Below are 15,460 nucleotides of genomic sequence, written 5' to 3'. Positions count from 1 at the left end.
GGACACTCCTCCTCTGTCCACATAACATGCTCCTCAGCAATGATGCTTATTGCCTTCTGATTCCTTCTGCTAATGAGATGTTTGGTCACTGTAGAGTGAGCTTTCAGTCCAAATGCTCTTAAACAATGAAACACTGTATGGTGACACATATCCTTACCCTGTTCAGTGCTGAACTGGTGGCAGTTCCAGCTGCAGTGATGAATTTATTCCCCACGAAGATTCTCCACTTTATCCTGTCCTCTTTTTCCAACTCTCTTCCGAGCGACCAGTCTTCTTGGGGGAATTAACTGAGTTTGTTGTAAAGAGGAAATATTCTAGAGGACAACCTGCTGCTGGAGGGTTTGTCACTTTGTAACTGTGCAACATTAATACAAAGTCATTGAATAAAATAAAAAAAAATCTAAATTTTGGATGCAGTTAAAAAGAGATAATTGAGGAAATGACACAATTTGATCTCCAGAAACAGCTTGGTTTCGATGTTAGATTTACTTTAATGACTTTAGTTGTCTTCCACATTATGACTGATGCCTTTTTGTATTCTCATATGGCTCGGCAGCTGGTGCCGGACACTGGGAGCTACCAGTAAGTGGGGTACCCCAGGATCCTTTTTAGTTGCTTTTGTTAAGTGTATTTCTTTCGGGATGTATTTTATGTTACACATCTACATAAACACACTGATGGGAAGCCATAACAAAGTATCGTATTACTTATTTTACCTCTAGGGGTGAATGATATTACTATTCTGTCGTTAAATAGCTGATATTGCCACTACTGGACTTGAAACGTGTGTCTTTTTTATTGCAGAGAAATCTGATGTGGATTGTTGACTGATGCGGAGGGTTGATTGCTTTTGTTAGACACTGTAGATATACAGAGAATAGCATAGATGGTTTGCTGTCGTGGAGATGACGACATACATATCCTCTTCATTAAACCGTGATGAGTGTTCGTAATTAATGTGACCCCAGAGATTAGTCACATTACATGTCATTACTACTTACAGCAGTGGAGGCTGAGACGCTGCTCCAATGAATATCCTTCTAATCTTCTCCATAATTGGTAATGGCTCTCTAAGAGCAGAATTCATTCAAAACTATGAGATCTAGAGAGGTGGTAAAGGAGATAAGAAAGAGTAAAAGACCTCACTAGGATGCGAATGGGATTAAATTGAAACGAATGAGTATGAGGAACTGATCCAAATATCATAGAACCCAACCATTGCACTGATACCGGATTGTGATACAGGAAGAGTTTTTAGTTTATCTCCACTCCTGCAGTTCTGCTTGTTATGAAGCTTTGTATCATAAGCTAACAGAGTGCACCATTGTTTTATATCACTGCCATGATCCTGGCACTTATACGGCGTAACGAGCCGCGCACAAGATGAAACTGACTCAGCCATCTGTGTTCATCAATATTTCAGGACATATAGAGATGGAGAATGTAAATGTTCTCTGTTCCAGGAGGAAACTTTAACCAACAAGTTATTGCCTAAACATAAGCACTAAGTTGCCTAATTACATTGACGACTTTGAACCTACTATGACACTGTGCAGTCATACCCGTTGCCAAACGTAGCAAATGTAACTACTATAATACTGCCCCTATGTAGTATATAACCGCCCCCTATGTACAAGACTATAACTACTATAATGCATCATAGGTCCTTTAGCTGCCCAACTCTACAGCTTCAGCAGTGCAGAGGCCACAATCTGAGGCTTTGTGGTAGAACCGCCTCTCCTCTAGGTGTAGAGGATGTCCCCTGTCTAAGGTGATGGTAGACTTGCCTCTCCTCTAGGTGTAGAGGATGCCCCCTGCCTATGATCATGGTAGAACAGACTATCCTCTAGGTGTAGAGGATGTCCCCTGTCTAAGGTGATGGTAGACTTGCCTCTCCTCTAGGTGTAGAGGATGCCCCCTGCCTATGATCATGGTAGAACAGACTATCCTCTAGGTACAGAGGATGCCTCTTGTCTATGGTGTTGGAAGAATAGCATCTCCTCTAGATGTAGAGGGTGCCCCATGCCTATGGCAGAACCACCTCTCCCCTAAGTGTAGATGATGCCCCTTTCCATGGTGATGGTAGAATCTTCTCTTCTCTAGGTGTAGTGGATGCACCATGTCTATGGTGATGGTAGAACCTCCTCTCCTCTAGGTGTAGAGGATGCCCCCTGTCTATGGTGATGGTAGAACCTCCTCTCATCTAGGTGTAGAGGATGCCCCCTGTCTATGGAGGTGGTAGAACCTCCTCCCCTCTAGGTGTAGAAGATGCCCCTGTCTATGGTGATGGTAGAACCTCCTCCCCTCTAGGTGTAGAGGATGCCCCATTGTCTATGGTGATGGTAGATCCCCCTCTCCTCTAGGTGTAGAGGATGCCCCCTGTCTATGGTGATGGTATAACCTCCTCCCCTCTAGGTGTAGAAGATGCCCCTGTCTATGGTGATGGTGGAACAGACTCTCCTCTAGTGGATGCCCCCTGTCTATAGAGATTGTAGAATTGAGTATCCTCTAGGTCAGTGGTGGCGAACCCATGGCACGGGTGCCAGAGGCGGCACTCAGAGCTTTTTCTGTGGGCACTCAGGCCATCGTCCCAGCACATCAGACAGAGAATCTTCCTGCAGTTCCAAGCAACTTAAAAAATGCTGCTTTCAGTCATATTTTGATACTTACTTCGTTACTAGGGACTGTAGGAAGAGGGAGAATGAGTAGACAAGGCCGAATTATCTTTGGAGGACCTTCTTCTGGCCTCACGCTTCTCTGTGTACAGAGGGACAATGGAAAGAAGTTAAAATGATGAAAATTTTCCATCTTTCTACTGTGTTGCTGTCCTCAGGAGGCCCATATGATTGAAAGTTGTAGAACAGGGAACAATAAGTTACTACTTTAATTTTTGGTTGGCACCTCGTGATAAATAAGGGGGGGGTTTGGGTTCAGTTTGGGCATTCGGCTGCTAAAAGGTTCGCCATCACTGCTGTAGGTGTACTGGATGCCACCTGTCTATGGTGATGGTAGAACCGACTCTTCTCTAGGTGTAGAGGATGCCCCCTGTCTATGGTGATGGTAGAACCTCCTCTCCTCTAGGTGTAGAGGATGCCCCCTGTCTATGGTGATGGTAGAACCACCTCCCCTCTAGGTGTAGATGATGCCCCCTGTCTATGGTGATGGTAGAACCTCCTCTCCTCTAGGTGTAGAGGATGCCCCCTGTCTATGATGATGGTAGAGCCTCCTCTCCTCTAGGTGTAGAGGATGCCCCCTGTCTATGGTGATGGTAGAACCTCCTCTCCTCTAGGTGTAGAGGATGCCCCCTGTCTATGGTGATGGTAGAACCTCCTCTTCTCTAGGTGTAGAGGATGCCCCCTGTCTATGGTGATGGTAGAACCACCTCCCCTCTAGGTGTAGATGATACCCCCTGTCTATGGTGATGGTAGAACCTCCTCTCCTCTAGGTGTAGAGGATGCCCCCTGTCTATGATGATGGTAGAGCCTCCTCTCCTCTAGGTGTAGAGGATGTCCCCTGTCTATGGTGATGGTAGAACCTCCTCTCCTCTAGGTGTAGAGGATGCCCCCTGTCTATGGTGATGGTAGAACCTCCTCTCCTCTAGGTGTAGAGGATGCCCCCTGTATATGGTGATGGTAGAACCTCCTCTCCTCTAGGTGTAGAGGATGCCCCCTGTCTATGGTGATGGTAGAACCTCCTCTCCTCTAGGTGTAGAGGATGTCCCCTGTCTATGGTGATGGTAGAACCTCATCTCCTCTAGGTGTAGAGGATGCCCCCTGTCTATGGTGATGGTAGAACCTCCTCTCCTCTAGGTGTAGAGGATGCCCCCTGTCTATGGTGATGGTAGAACCTTCTCTCCTCTAGGTGTAGAGGATGCCCCCTGTCTATGGTGATGGTTGATCCGCCTCTCCTCTAAGTGTAGAGGATGCCTCCTGTCTATGGTGATGGTAGAACCTCCTCTCCTCTAGGTGTAGAGGATGTCCCCTGTCTATGGTGATGGTAGAACCTCCTCTCCTCTAGGTGTAGAGGATGTCCCCTGTCTATGGTGATGGTAGAACCTCCTCTCCTCTAGGTGTAGAGGATGTCCCCTGTCTATGGTGATGGTAGAACCTCATCTCCTCTAGGTGTAGAGGATGCCCCCTGTCTATGGTGATGGTAGAACCTCCTCTCCTCTAGGTGTAGAGGATGCCCCCTGTCTATGGTGATGGTAGAACCTCCTCTCCTCTAGGTGTAGAGGATGCCCCCTGTCTATGGTGATGGTAGAACCTCCTCTCCTCTAGGTGTAGATGATGCCCCCTGCCTATGGTGATGATAGAACCTCCTCTAGGTGTAGAGGATGCCCCCTTTCTATGGTGATGGTAGAACCTCCTCTCCTCTAGGTGTAGAGGATGCTCCCTGTCTATGGTGATGGTAGAACCGCCTCTCCTCTAGGTGTAGAGGATGTCCCCTGTCTATGGTGATGGTAGAACCTCCTCTCCTCTAGGCGTAGAGGATGCCCCCTGTCTATGGTGATGGTAGAACCACCTCTCCTCTAGGTGTAGAGGATGCCCCCTGTCTATGGTGATGGTAGAACCTCCTTTCCTCTAGGTGTAGAGGATGCCCCCTGTCTATGGTGATGGTAGAACCCCCTCTCCTCTAGGTGTAGAGGATGTCCCTGTCTATGGTGATGGTAAAATCGCCTCTCCTCTAGGTGTAGAGGATGCCCCCTGTCTATGGTGATGGTAGAACCTCCTCTTCTCTAGGTGTAGAGGATGCCCCCTGTCTATGGTGATGGTAAAATCGCCTCTCCTCTAGGTGTAGAGGATGCCCCCTGTCTATGGTGATGGTAGAACCGACTCTTCTCTAGGTGTAAAGGACGCCCCCTGTCTAGCAAAGGTAGAACAGAATTTCCTCTACTTGTGTCTATGGTGATTGTGAAATCACTTCTCAAATATTGTCTATAATAACAATTATAGTCCATACAGTCATTATAGTAATTACAGTCATTGTCCAGCTGCGTCTCACTGATGACCACCATGTCATATTTCAGCTCTAACATTAGGACTTAATGTTAGTAAGCCTTCTGACGTTCGTGTACATGGACTTTGTGGTTTTTTACATCATTTATTTAACTAGAATTCAACTACTGATCAGGCCATGGATCAATATTCAAGGACCACCAGTTGACATTTCCCCTCTGATCACAACAGCCCTTGAGTAGAAGACATTATTGGCATTTTCATCACTAGTGATGAGAACATTACTTAGTTTAAAATTAAAAGAGCGGTAAATGACTGACACTCACCCCAAGGGCCATCAACAACCACTAATAATGACCTCCAACATAGGAATGTAAGATCAATGAACCACTGAAGCAGAGATGGAAAAACGTTTATCAGAGGGACCTGCTACGATTTACACTATAGGACTGGGCAACCACCAGCTCCGCGTCCAGCGTCGGACTGGAGTGACTACAGTTACACGATATCCGTTCACAAATTCCTTAAACGTAGCTGACCCATAGCGGGCTTTGACCTTGCCTTGGACTGTTATGGTCTGAGGAGCCCTGTCAGTAACCTGGTGACTGGACTGCGAAGCTTATTAGCGCTGGCCAGCTGCTGACCTGATAAATAGCCGGCCTCTTCCTGTAACCCCTGCCAGATCTTTGTGCCTCATATCCTTAGAGAAAGCTTCCTATTGTGACTCCTGCAATTACCGTTGTGACCTCTGTTTCCGTTTCTGACCTCGATTCTCTGACGCCTCAACGTTCTGCTTCGTCCCCAACTCCGATCCTGTGCTGCCTGTCCTGACCTCCTGCCTGACCACGACTCTGCTTGCCATTCCTGAACCTCGCCTTCGCAACTACCACGAGCAAAGTCGTGGCTGTGGAGTGACCTGGTGGTATCCTGCCGCAGCAAGTCCAACCTGTTTTGTAGCGGCTCTGGTGAATACCGAGTGCCACTTAGTCTCTGTTCCCCGGTGTCGGCTTACGTCATCGCTCGCAGTGGTTCAGTGGGTCCACCACTATTATATGATTATACCTACATGAGGCGCAGGTACGACTAGTAACAATAATTCTTTATTTATATAGCACCTTAGGTATATAGGCTCCTAAGGGCCAATCACCTGTATGCTAAGCTCGAGAAGTGTTTATTCCATCAAGAGAGTCTTCTCTTTTCTTTGGTATATCATCTCTGACAAGGGACTACCGATGGATCCCACGCAATTGTCTGAAGTACTTCAGTGGCCTCGCCCAGTGGGACTTTGTGCCATCCAGAGATTTCTGGGCTTTGCTAATTACTACCGGCAGTTCATATCACCTGCCATTCCTGTTCCTTGCCTTGGCCACTACCGCGAGAAAAGTCTCGCCTGTGGAGCGACCTGGTGATATCCCGCTTTGTGGCGGGCTCTGGCAAATACTGGGTGCCACTTAGACTCCACTCCCAGGTGTCTGCTTACGTCATTGCTCACGGTGGCTAAGTGGGTCCACCACCACTGACCCTGTGTCCTTCTAATCCTCATCTTAGGCCAAGATGAATTTGGAACCAAACATTGAATAAGGTTTGGATCACAATACAGACACTAATGGGAGTAAACCTATGTAGGAAAATAACCATATTGCCGCCTATGTACAAAAATATAACTATTATAATACTGCCCCTATGTACAAGAATATAACTACTATAATACTGCCCCCTATGTACAAGAATATAACTACTATAATACTGCCCTCTATGTACAAGAATATAACTACTATAATACTGCTCCCTGTGTACAAGAATATAACTACTATAATACTGCCCCCTATGTACAAGAATATAACTACTATAATACTGCCCCCTATGTACAAGAATATAACTACTATAATACTGCCCCCTATGTACAAGAATATAACTACTATAATACTGCCCCCTATGTACTAGGATATAACTACTATAATACTGCCCCCTATGTACAAGAATATAACTACTATAATACTGCCCCCTATGTACTAGGATATAACTACTATAATACTGCCCCCTATGTACTAGGATATAACTACTATAATACTGCCCCCTATATACAAGAATATAACTACTATAATACTGCCCCCTATGTACAAGAATATAACTACTATAATACTGCCCCCTATGTACTAGGATATAACTACTATAATACTGCCCCTATGTACAAGAATATAACTACTATAATACTGCCCCCTATGTACAAGAATATAACTACTATAATACTGCCCCCTATGTACTAGGATATAACTACTATAATACTGCCCCCTATGTACAAGAATATAACTACTATAATACTGCCCCCTATGTACTAGGATATAACTACTATAATACTGCCCCCTATGTACTAGGATATAACTACTATAATACTGCCCCCTATGTACAAGAATATAACTACTATAATACTGCCCCCTATGTACTAGGATATAACTACTATAATACTGCCCCCTATATACAAGAATATAACTACTATAATACTGCCCCCTATGTACAAGAATATAACTACTATAATACTGACCCTATGTACAAGAATATAACTACTATAATACTGCCCCTATGTACAGGAATATAACTACTATAATACTGCCCCCTATGTACAAGAATATAACTACTATAATACTGCCCCCTATGTACAAGAATATAACTACTATAATACTGCCCCCTATGTACAAGAATATAACTACTATAATACTGCCCCCTATGTACAAGAATATAACTACTATAATACTGCCCCCTATGTACAAGAATATAACTACTATAATACTGTCCCCTATGTACAAGAATATAACTACTATAATACTGCCCCCTATGTACAAGAATATAACTACTATAATACTGTCCCCTATGTACAAGAATATAACTACTATAATACTGCCCCCTATGTACAAGAATATAACTACTATAATACTGCCCCCTATGTACAAGAATATAACTACTATAATACTGTCCCCTATGTACAAGAATATAACTACTATAATACTGCCCCCTATGTACAAGAATATAACTACTATAATCCTGCCCCCTATGTACAAGAATATAACTACTATAATACTGCCCCCTATGTACAAGAATATAACTACTATAATACTGCCCCCTATGTACTAGGATATAACTACTATAATACTGCCCCCTATGTACAAGAATATAACTACTATAATACTGCCCCCTATGTACAAGAATATAACTACTATAATACTGACCCTATGTACAAGAATATAACTACTATAATACTGCCCCTATGTACAGGAATATAACTACTATAATACTGCCCCCTATGTACAAGAATATAACTACTATAATACTGCCCCCTATGTACAAGAATATAACTACTATAATACTGCCCCCTATGTACAAGAATATAACTACTATAATACTGCCCCCTATGTACAAGAATATAACTACTATAATACTGCCCCCTATGTACAAGAATATAACTACTATAATACTGCCCCCTATGTACAAGAATATAACTACTATAATACTGCCCCCTATGTACAAGAATATAACTACTATAATACTGTCCCCTATGTACAAGAATATAACTACTATAATACTGCCCCCTATGTACAAGAATATAACTACTATAATACTGCCCCCTATGTACAAGAATATAACTACTATAATACTGCCCCCTATGTACAAGAATATAACTACTATAATACTGCTCCCTATGTACAAGAATATAACTACTATAATACTGCCCCCTATGTACAAGAATATAACTACTATAATACTGCCCCCTATGTACAAGAATATAACTACTATAATACTGCCCCCTATGTACAAGAATATAACTACTATAATACTGCCCCCTATGTACTAGGATATAACTACTATAATACTGCCCCCTATGTACTAGGATATAACTACTATAATACTGCCCCCTATGTACAAGAATATAACTACTATAATACTGCCCCCTATGTACTAGGATATAACTACTATAATACCGCCCCCTATGTACTAGGATATAACTACTATAATACCGCCCCCTATGTACAAGAATATAACTACTATAATACCGCTCCCTATGTACAAGAATATAACTACTATAATACCGCCCCCTATGTACAAGAATATAACTACTATAATACCGCCCCCTATGTACAAGAATATAACTACTATAATACCGCCCCCTATGTACAAGAATATAACTACTATAATACTGCCCCCTATGTACTAGGATATAACTACTATAATACCGCCCCCTATGTACTAGGATATAACTACTATAATACCGCCCCCTATGTACTAGGATATAACTACTATAATACCGCCCCCTATGTACTAGGATATAACTACTATAATACCGCCCCCTATGTACAAGAATATAACTACTATAATACCGCCCCCTATGTACAAGAATATAACTACTATAATACCGCCCCCTATGTACAAGAATATAACTACTATAATACCGCCCCCTATGTACAAGAATATAACTACTATAATACCGCCCCCTATGTACAAGAATATAACTACTATAATACCGCCCCCTATGTACAAGAATATAACTACTATAATACCGCCCCCTATGTACAAGAATATAACTACTATAATACCGCCCCCTATGTACAAGAATATAACTACTATAATACCGCCCCCTATGTACAAGAATATAACTACTATAATACCGCCCCCTATGTACAAGAATATAACTACTATAATACCGCCCCCTATGTACAAGAATATAACTACTATAATACCGCCCCCTATGTACAAGAATATAACTACTATAATACCGCCCCCTATGTACAGGAATATAACTACTATAATACCGCCCCCTATGTACAGGAATATAACTACTATAACACCGCCCCCTATGTACAGGAATATAACTACTATAACACCGCCCCCTATGTACAGGAATATAACTACTATAACACCGCCCCCTATGTACAGGAATATAACTACTATAACACCGCCCCCTATGTACAGGAATATAACTACTATAACACCGCCCCCTATGTACAGGAATATAACTACTATAATACCGCCCCCTATGTACAAGAATATAACTACTATAATACCGCCCCCTATGTACAAGAATATAACTACTATAATACCGCCCCCTATGTACAAGAATATAACTACTATAATACCGCCCCCTATGTACAAGAATATAACTACTATAATACCGCCCCCTATGTACAAGAATATAACTACTATAATACCGTCCCCTATGTACAAGAATATAACTACTATAATACCGTCCCCTATGTACAAGAATATAACTACTATAATACCGCCCCCTATGTACAAGAATATAACTACTATAATACCGCCCCCTATGTACAAGAATATAACTACTATAATACCGCCCCCTATGTACAAGAATATAACTACTATAATACCGCCCCCTATGTACAAGAATATAACTACTATAATACTGCCCCCTATGTACAAGAATATAACTACTATAATACTGCCCCCTATGTACAAGAATATAACTACTATAATACTGCCCCCTATGTACAAGAATATAACTACTATAATACTGCCCCTATGTATGTTATAGTGACATTCGATTAGTGTAACTTTGTAAATGACAGTATGACACATGCTGTATTTCTCTGGTGGTGGTGGGGGGGGGGGGGGGGGGGCACGTCTTGGCTGTGTGAGGTATTTATCTCCATTCTCTCAATTCTTAGGTTTGTCGTGTTGCTGACTCCCCCCCCCCCCCTCCTTTTCTATGAATTAATGTAGAATCTTTGGCTGTTCTGTGAATGGAGATGAGGGATGGAGGGTGAATGAGGCGCTGATGTCAGCGGTGACTCATGCCTCATTACCATGGGCTCCAGTCATTCAGGGCTCTGTCACCATCACGACCGCAGCTGACGCTCATCGTGTTCTCTACGGACAGGAATCTACTCAGACGTGAAGCAGGAATCTCCCAGCATCCTCCACTGCGGTGTAATAACTCGGGGATATCAGTCACTGCCTGCAGTAAAGAGACGCGTTCATAGGAATACAAGGTGTCCGTAAAATACTATATATACCACCTGACATGCAAGTGTAAGAACACAAAATTATCACGACCGCCGCATGGCTCTGCGTCCTATTTGCGCCATTACTGGAGATTTCCACTGTTAAAGTTACAGAAAAAAAAAAATAAAATGTGATTTCTAAATACAGATCTCAGTTCCCGACTTTAAGAGTCAATGGGGCTCATTTACTAAGGGACCGCACGAAGGGTCCGTCGTCGGAATATCCGATGATTTCCAATGTGCGCTGCATCTAAAATGGGATTGTGTCGCACGCGAAAAGATTTTGGCGCATCGGCGCTGGCATTCATGTGACAGAAATTGGGGGGGGGCGTGCCATGGACAATCCGACATATTTGGACTACGCACGGGATTTACCATTTAAAATTGTGTCGCATCCAATGCACTTACATGCACCAGGAAGAAGAAGGTGAACTCCTGTGGACCTGAGCGGGGAAAAGACACATGCAGGATCTGGGGCGCAGGATCTACGTGGATGGCGGCAGACTTCATCCTCATCGGACAACGCACCTCGGGGATCGTGCATGGACCAGGTAAGTAAATGTGCCCCAATATCTCCACTTCTGTGTAACCTAGAAACACAAGCCTGATAATATATTAGAGAAGAGATTTGTGTTTCTTGGTGCCCTTTTTTAGGAGATATGGACATCTGAAGTGAGACCCCCCCCCCCCCCCAACCTGAAGACAGGAAGAGGAAGGAGCTCCAGTAGACACTTACCAAAAGTACATGGAAAATGATCATGGATTAACACTGTACATATTACATATTTTGGTAAAGGTTTAAACAATTTTACTGCTTATTAAAAAAAAAAAATTTAATTGTAAAAATTACAAAGAAAAGCATATTTTTCACATTGCTTGCTAACAAAATAAATAAATAAAATAAAAAAAAATATATATACCATATATACTGGAGTATAAGCCTAGTTTTTTCAGCACAAAAAATGTGCTGAAAACCCAAACTCGGCTTATACACGAGTAAAAAATATATAGGTTTTACCAGGTTTTTATGGTAAAATTAGGGGCCTCGGCTTATACCTGGGTCGGCTTATACTTGAGTATATACGGTATATATATATACAGGCAGTCCCCGGGTTATACACACAATAGGGTCCGGAGGTTTGTTCTTAAGTTGAATTTGTATGTAAGTCGAAACTGTATATTTTGTAATTGAAGACACATTTTTTTCTTTTGCCCCAGTTATTATTGGAGTTTCCAAATTTTTGCTGTAATTGGACCAAGGATTATCAATAAAGCTTCATTACAGACTCATAATTACTGATTTTCAAGATAACACAGAAAAGTACTGTTATAGAAGTCAGATTTTGCATGTAATGGCTGAATCAGGTTTCGTCAGGAATGGGACTGGTACAAACCCAATGTCAGCCTCCTTCACGTGCCCTGAGCACAGGTGTCATTCAGCAATTGCATTTTACTATAATCTTTATGTCACCTGGAGAACTGTACTGTAGTGAGAAACTTCAGAATAGACTTTGTTCTAAGCCGATAAAACCATATCAACCCGGTGTTACATTTATTAAATGGCCCTTTATGACCTGTCCACTGGTTATTTTATCAGGACTTGATAAATGTTGCTTTCACTTGTGACCCACGTCAAGTAGCTGAGCAGAATAGAGAGCGGCAGCAAACTCAGGCTAGTTACGGCACTTCTATAGCTTTGCAGAACCCACCATCTATCAGGTATTTACGACATATCCCGTGTCTCTACTGTGTTATCTACCACTCTATTACTGCACAGCGTAATTGCAAGTAAATATATATATATACCCATGCTGCCGCTTAGCCAGAGTCAAGTATGATTGGACCCCTTTAAACTGGACTATGGACATGTATGCAGAGAGTGCAGGAGTTGTGTCTGCATTATTATATTTAAAGTGGTTGACAACACCTTGTACAGCTTTTATCCAGGAATGGAGAAAATTCTGACTTTCCATTAGCCTGGTTGAATACTGCAGCTTAGGACCTAGCAAGATGCCCGGGTTGGTCCATTATTATTGTCAGTATATTATATGCACCGAGAATAATGTCACATAAATATAGCACTTGCCAAATAAGATTCCAAACACACCATCAATGATCCCAAAAACAGGGGTCCCCATATGCTGCACGGAGATAGAGTAGAGGTACAAATACACTCACCGGCCACTTTATTAGGTACACCATGCTAGTAACGGGTTGGACCCCCTTTTGCCTTCAGAACTGCCTCAATTCTTCGTGGCACAGATACAACAAGGTGCTGGAAGCTCCTCAGAGATTTTGGTCCATATTGACATGATGGCATCACACAGTTGCCGCAGATTTGTCGGCTGCACATCCATGATGCGAATCTCCCGTTCCACCACATCCCAAAGATGCTCTATTGGATTGAGATCTGGTGACTGTGGAGGCCATTTGTGTCCAGTGACCTCATTGTCATGTTCAAGAAACCAGTCTGAGATGATTCCAGCTTTATGACCTGGCGCATTATCCTGCTGAAAGTAGCCATCAGATGTTACAGGGTACATTGTGCTCATAAAGGGATGGACATGGTCAGCAACAATACTCAGGTAGGCTGTGGCGTTGTACCAAGGGGCCCAAAGAGTGCCAAGAAAATATTCCCCACACCATGACACCACCACCGCCAGCCTGAACGGTCGATACAAGGCAGGATGGATCCATGCTTTCATGTTGTTGACGCCAAATTCTGACTCTACCATCCGAATGTCGCAGCAGAAATCGAGACTCATCAGACCAGGCAACGTTTTTCCAATCTTCTACTGTCCAATTTCGATGAGCTTGTGCAAATTGTAGCCTCAGTTTCCTGTTCTTAGCTGAAAGGAGTGGCACCCGGTGTGGTCTTCTTCTGCTGTAGCCCATCTGCTTCAAAGTTGGACGTACTGTGCGTTCAGAGATGCTCTTCTGCCTACCTTGGTTGTAACGGGTGGCGATTTGAGTCACTGTTGTCTTTCTATCAGCTCGAACCAGTCTGCCCATTCTCCTCTGACCTCTGGCATCAACAAGGCATTTCCGCCCACAGAACTGCCGCTCACTGGATGTTCTTTCTTTTTCGGACCATTCTCTGTAAACCCTAGAGATGGTTGTGCGAGAAAATCCCAGTAGATCAGCAGTTTCTGAAATCCTCAGACCAGCCCTTCTGGCACCAACAACCATGCCACGTTCAAAGGCCACAAATCACCTTTCTTCCCCATACTGATGCTCGGTTTGAACTTCAGGAGATTGTCTTGACCATGTCTACATGCCTAAATGCACTGAGTTGCCGCCATGTGATTGACTGATTAGAAATTAAGTGTTAACGAGCAGTTGGACAGGTGTACCCAGAGGTCGCATTAACGCCTCACCACGCGTCTATGACGCATGGTGAGGCACTATTACCCCCCAAAATAATCGCCATGCGTAAAATTACGCTTGGCGATTATCCTCTGTAGCACGCGGGTCGAGAGGTCCGACGCGCTCATTTGCAGGATCGCGATTCGCGATCATAATGAAGATTGAAACTGCACACCGCTCAGCAGTGCGCACAAGACCAATAACAAAGCTCCTTTCACGCTGCTGATGTTAAGCAGCGTCTATGGGGCTTTGTTATTGGCTGCCCGCGTGCCACTCTATTTTATATGACCGCGGGCCCCTCCTGACTGAGCACAGACTGATGGCACATGCATCACACTACCTGACAAACTACATCCTGGTGCCTTCTCAGGCTATCAAAATGTTGTACAAGAAGATGACATATGTAAAACAATATTTAATTGGCCGTGGACTACTTCTGATGCTTACATTCCCATCATTGGGGACAGGGACTGATTTGACATGGTTTGTGCAGCGCTGCGTAATCTGTGTGCGCTATATAAATAAAGAATTATTATTATTTATTATTATTACAGACACCTTACAGCTGATCATTACAGTCTGGGACTATAGTAACATCCAGAGACTTCACCAGAGGTCACAGTGGGCAGAGGGGTCCGTCTGTAACTATGGGTTGTCTGTAAGTCGGGTGTCCTTAAGTAGGGGACCGCCTGTATACACACACACCGGGTCACCTACAGGATAGGTTCTGTAGGTTTGTTCTTAAGTTGAATTTGTATGTAAGTCGGAACTGTATATTTTATAATTGTAGATCCAGACAAATTTTTTTTTGGTCTCTTTGACAGTTGGATTTTAAAAATGTTGGGTTGTCATCAGAACCAGAATTATCAATGAAGCTTCATTACAGACGCCTGTTATAGATGTTTATTGTAAGGTACAGAAAATTCCCAACATCCAGGGGTCCGTTTGTAACTAGGGGTAAGTTGGGTGTTCTTAAGTAGGGGACCACCTGTATAGTGAAAGATTCATATGTCATAAAAAAACAAAGTCAAAATTGTCACGTATCAGAAGGCACCAGGGCCCCTGCACCTGCACATGGTCTCACACTGGGTCTGAGGATCTCATCCTGGTACCTAATGGCTGTCATTA

This window comes from Engystomops pustulosus, chromosome 9 (genome assembly GCF_040894005.1).
Source record: "Engystomops pustulosus chromosome 9, aEngPut4.maternal, whole genome shotgun sequence".
NCBI classification, from domain to species: Eukaryota; Metazoa; Chordata; class Amphibia; order Anura; family Leptodactylidae; genus Engystomops; species Engystomops pustulosus.
The sequence above is the reverse complement of the archived record's forward strand: the minus strand, read 5'-3'. Positions refer to the sequence as shown.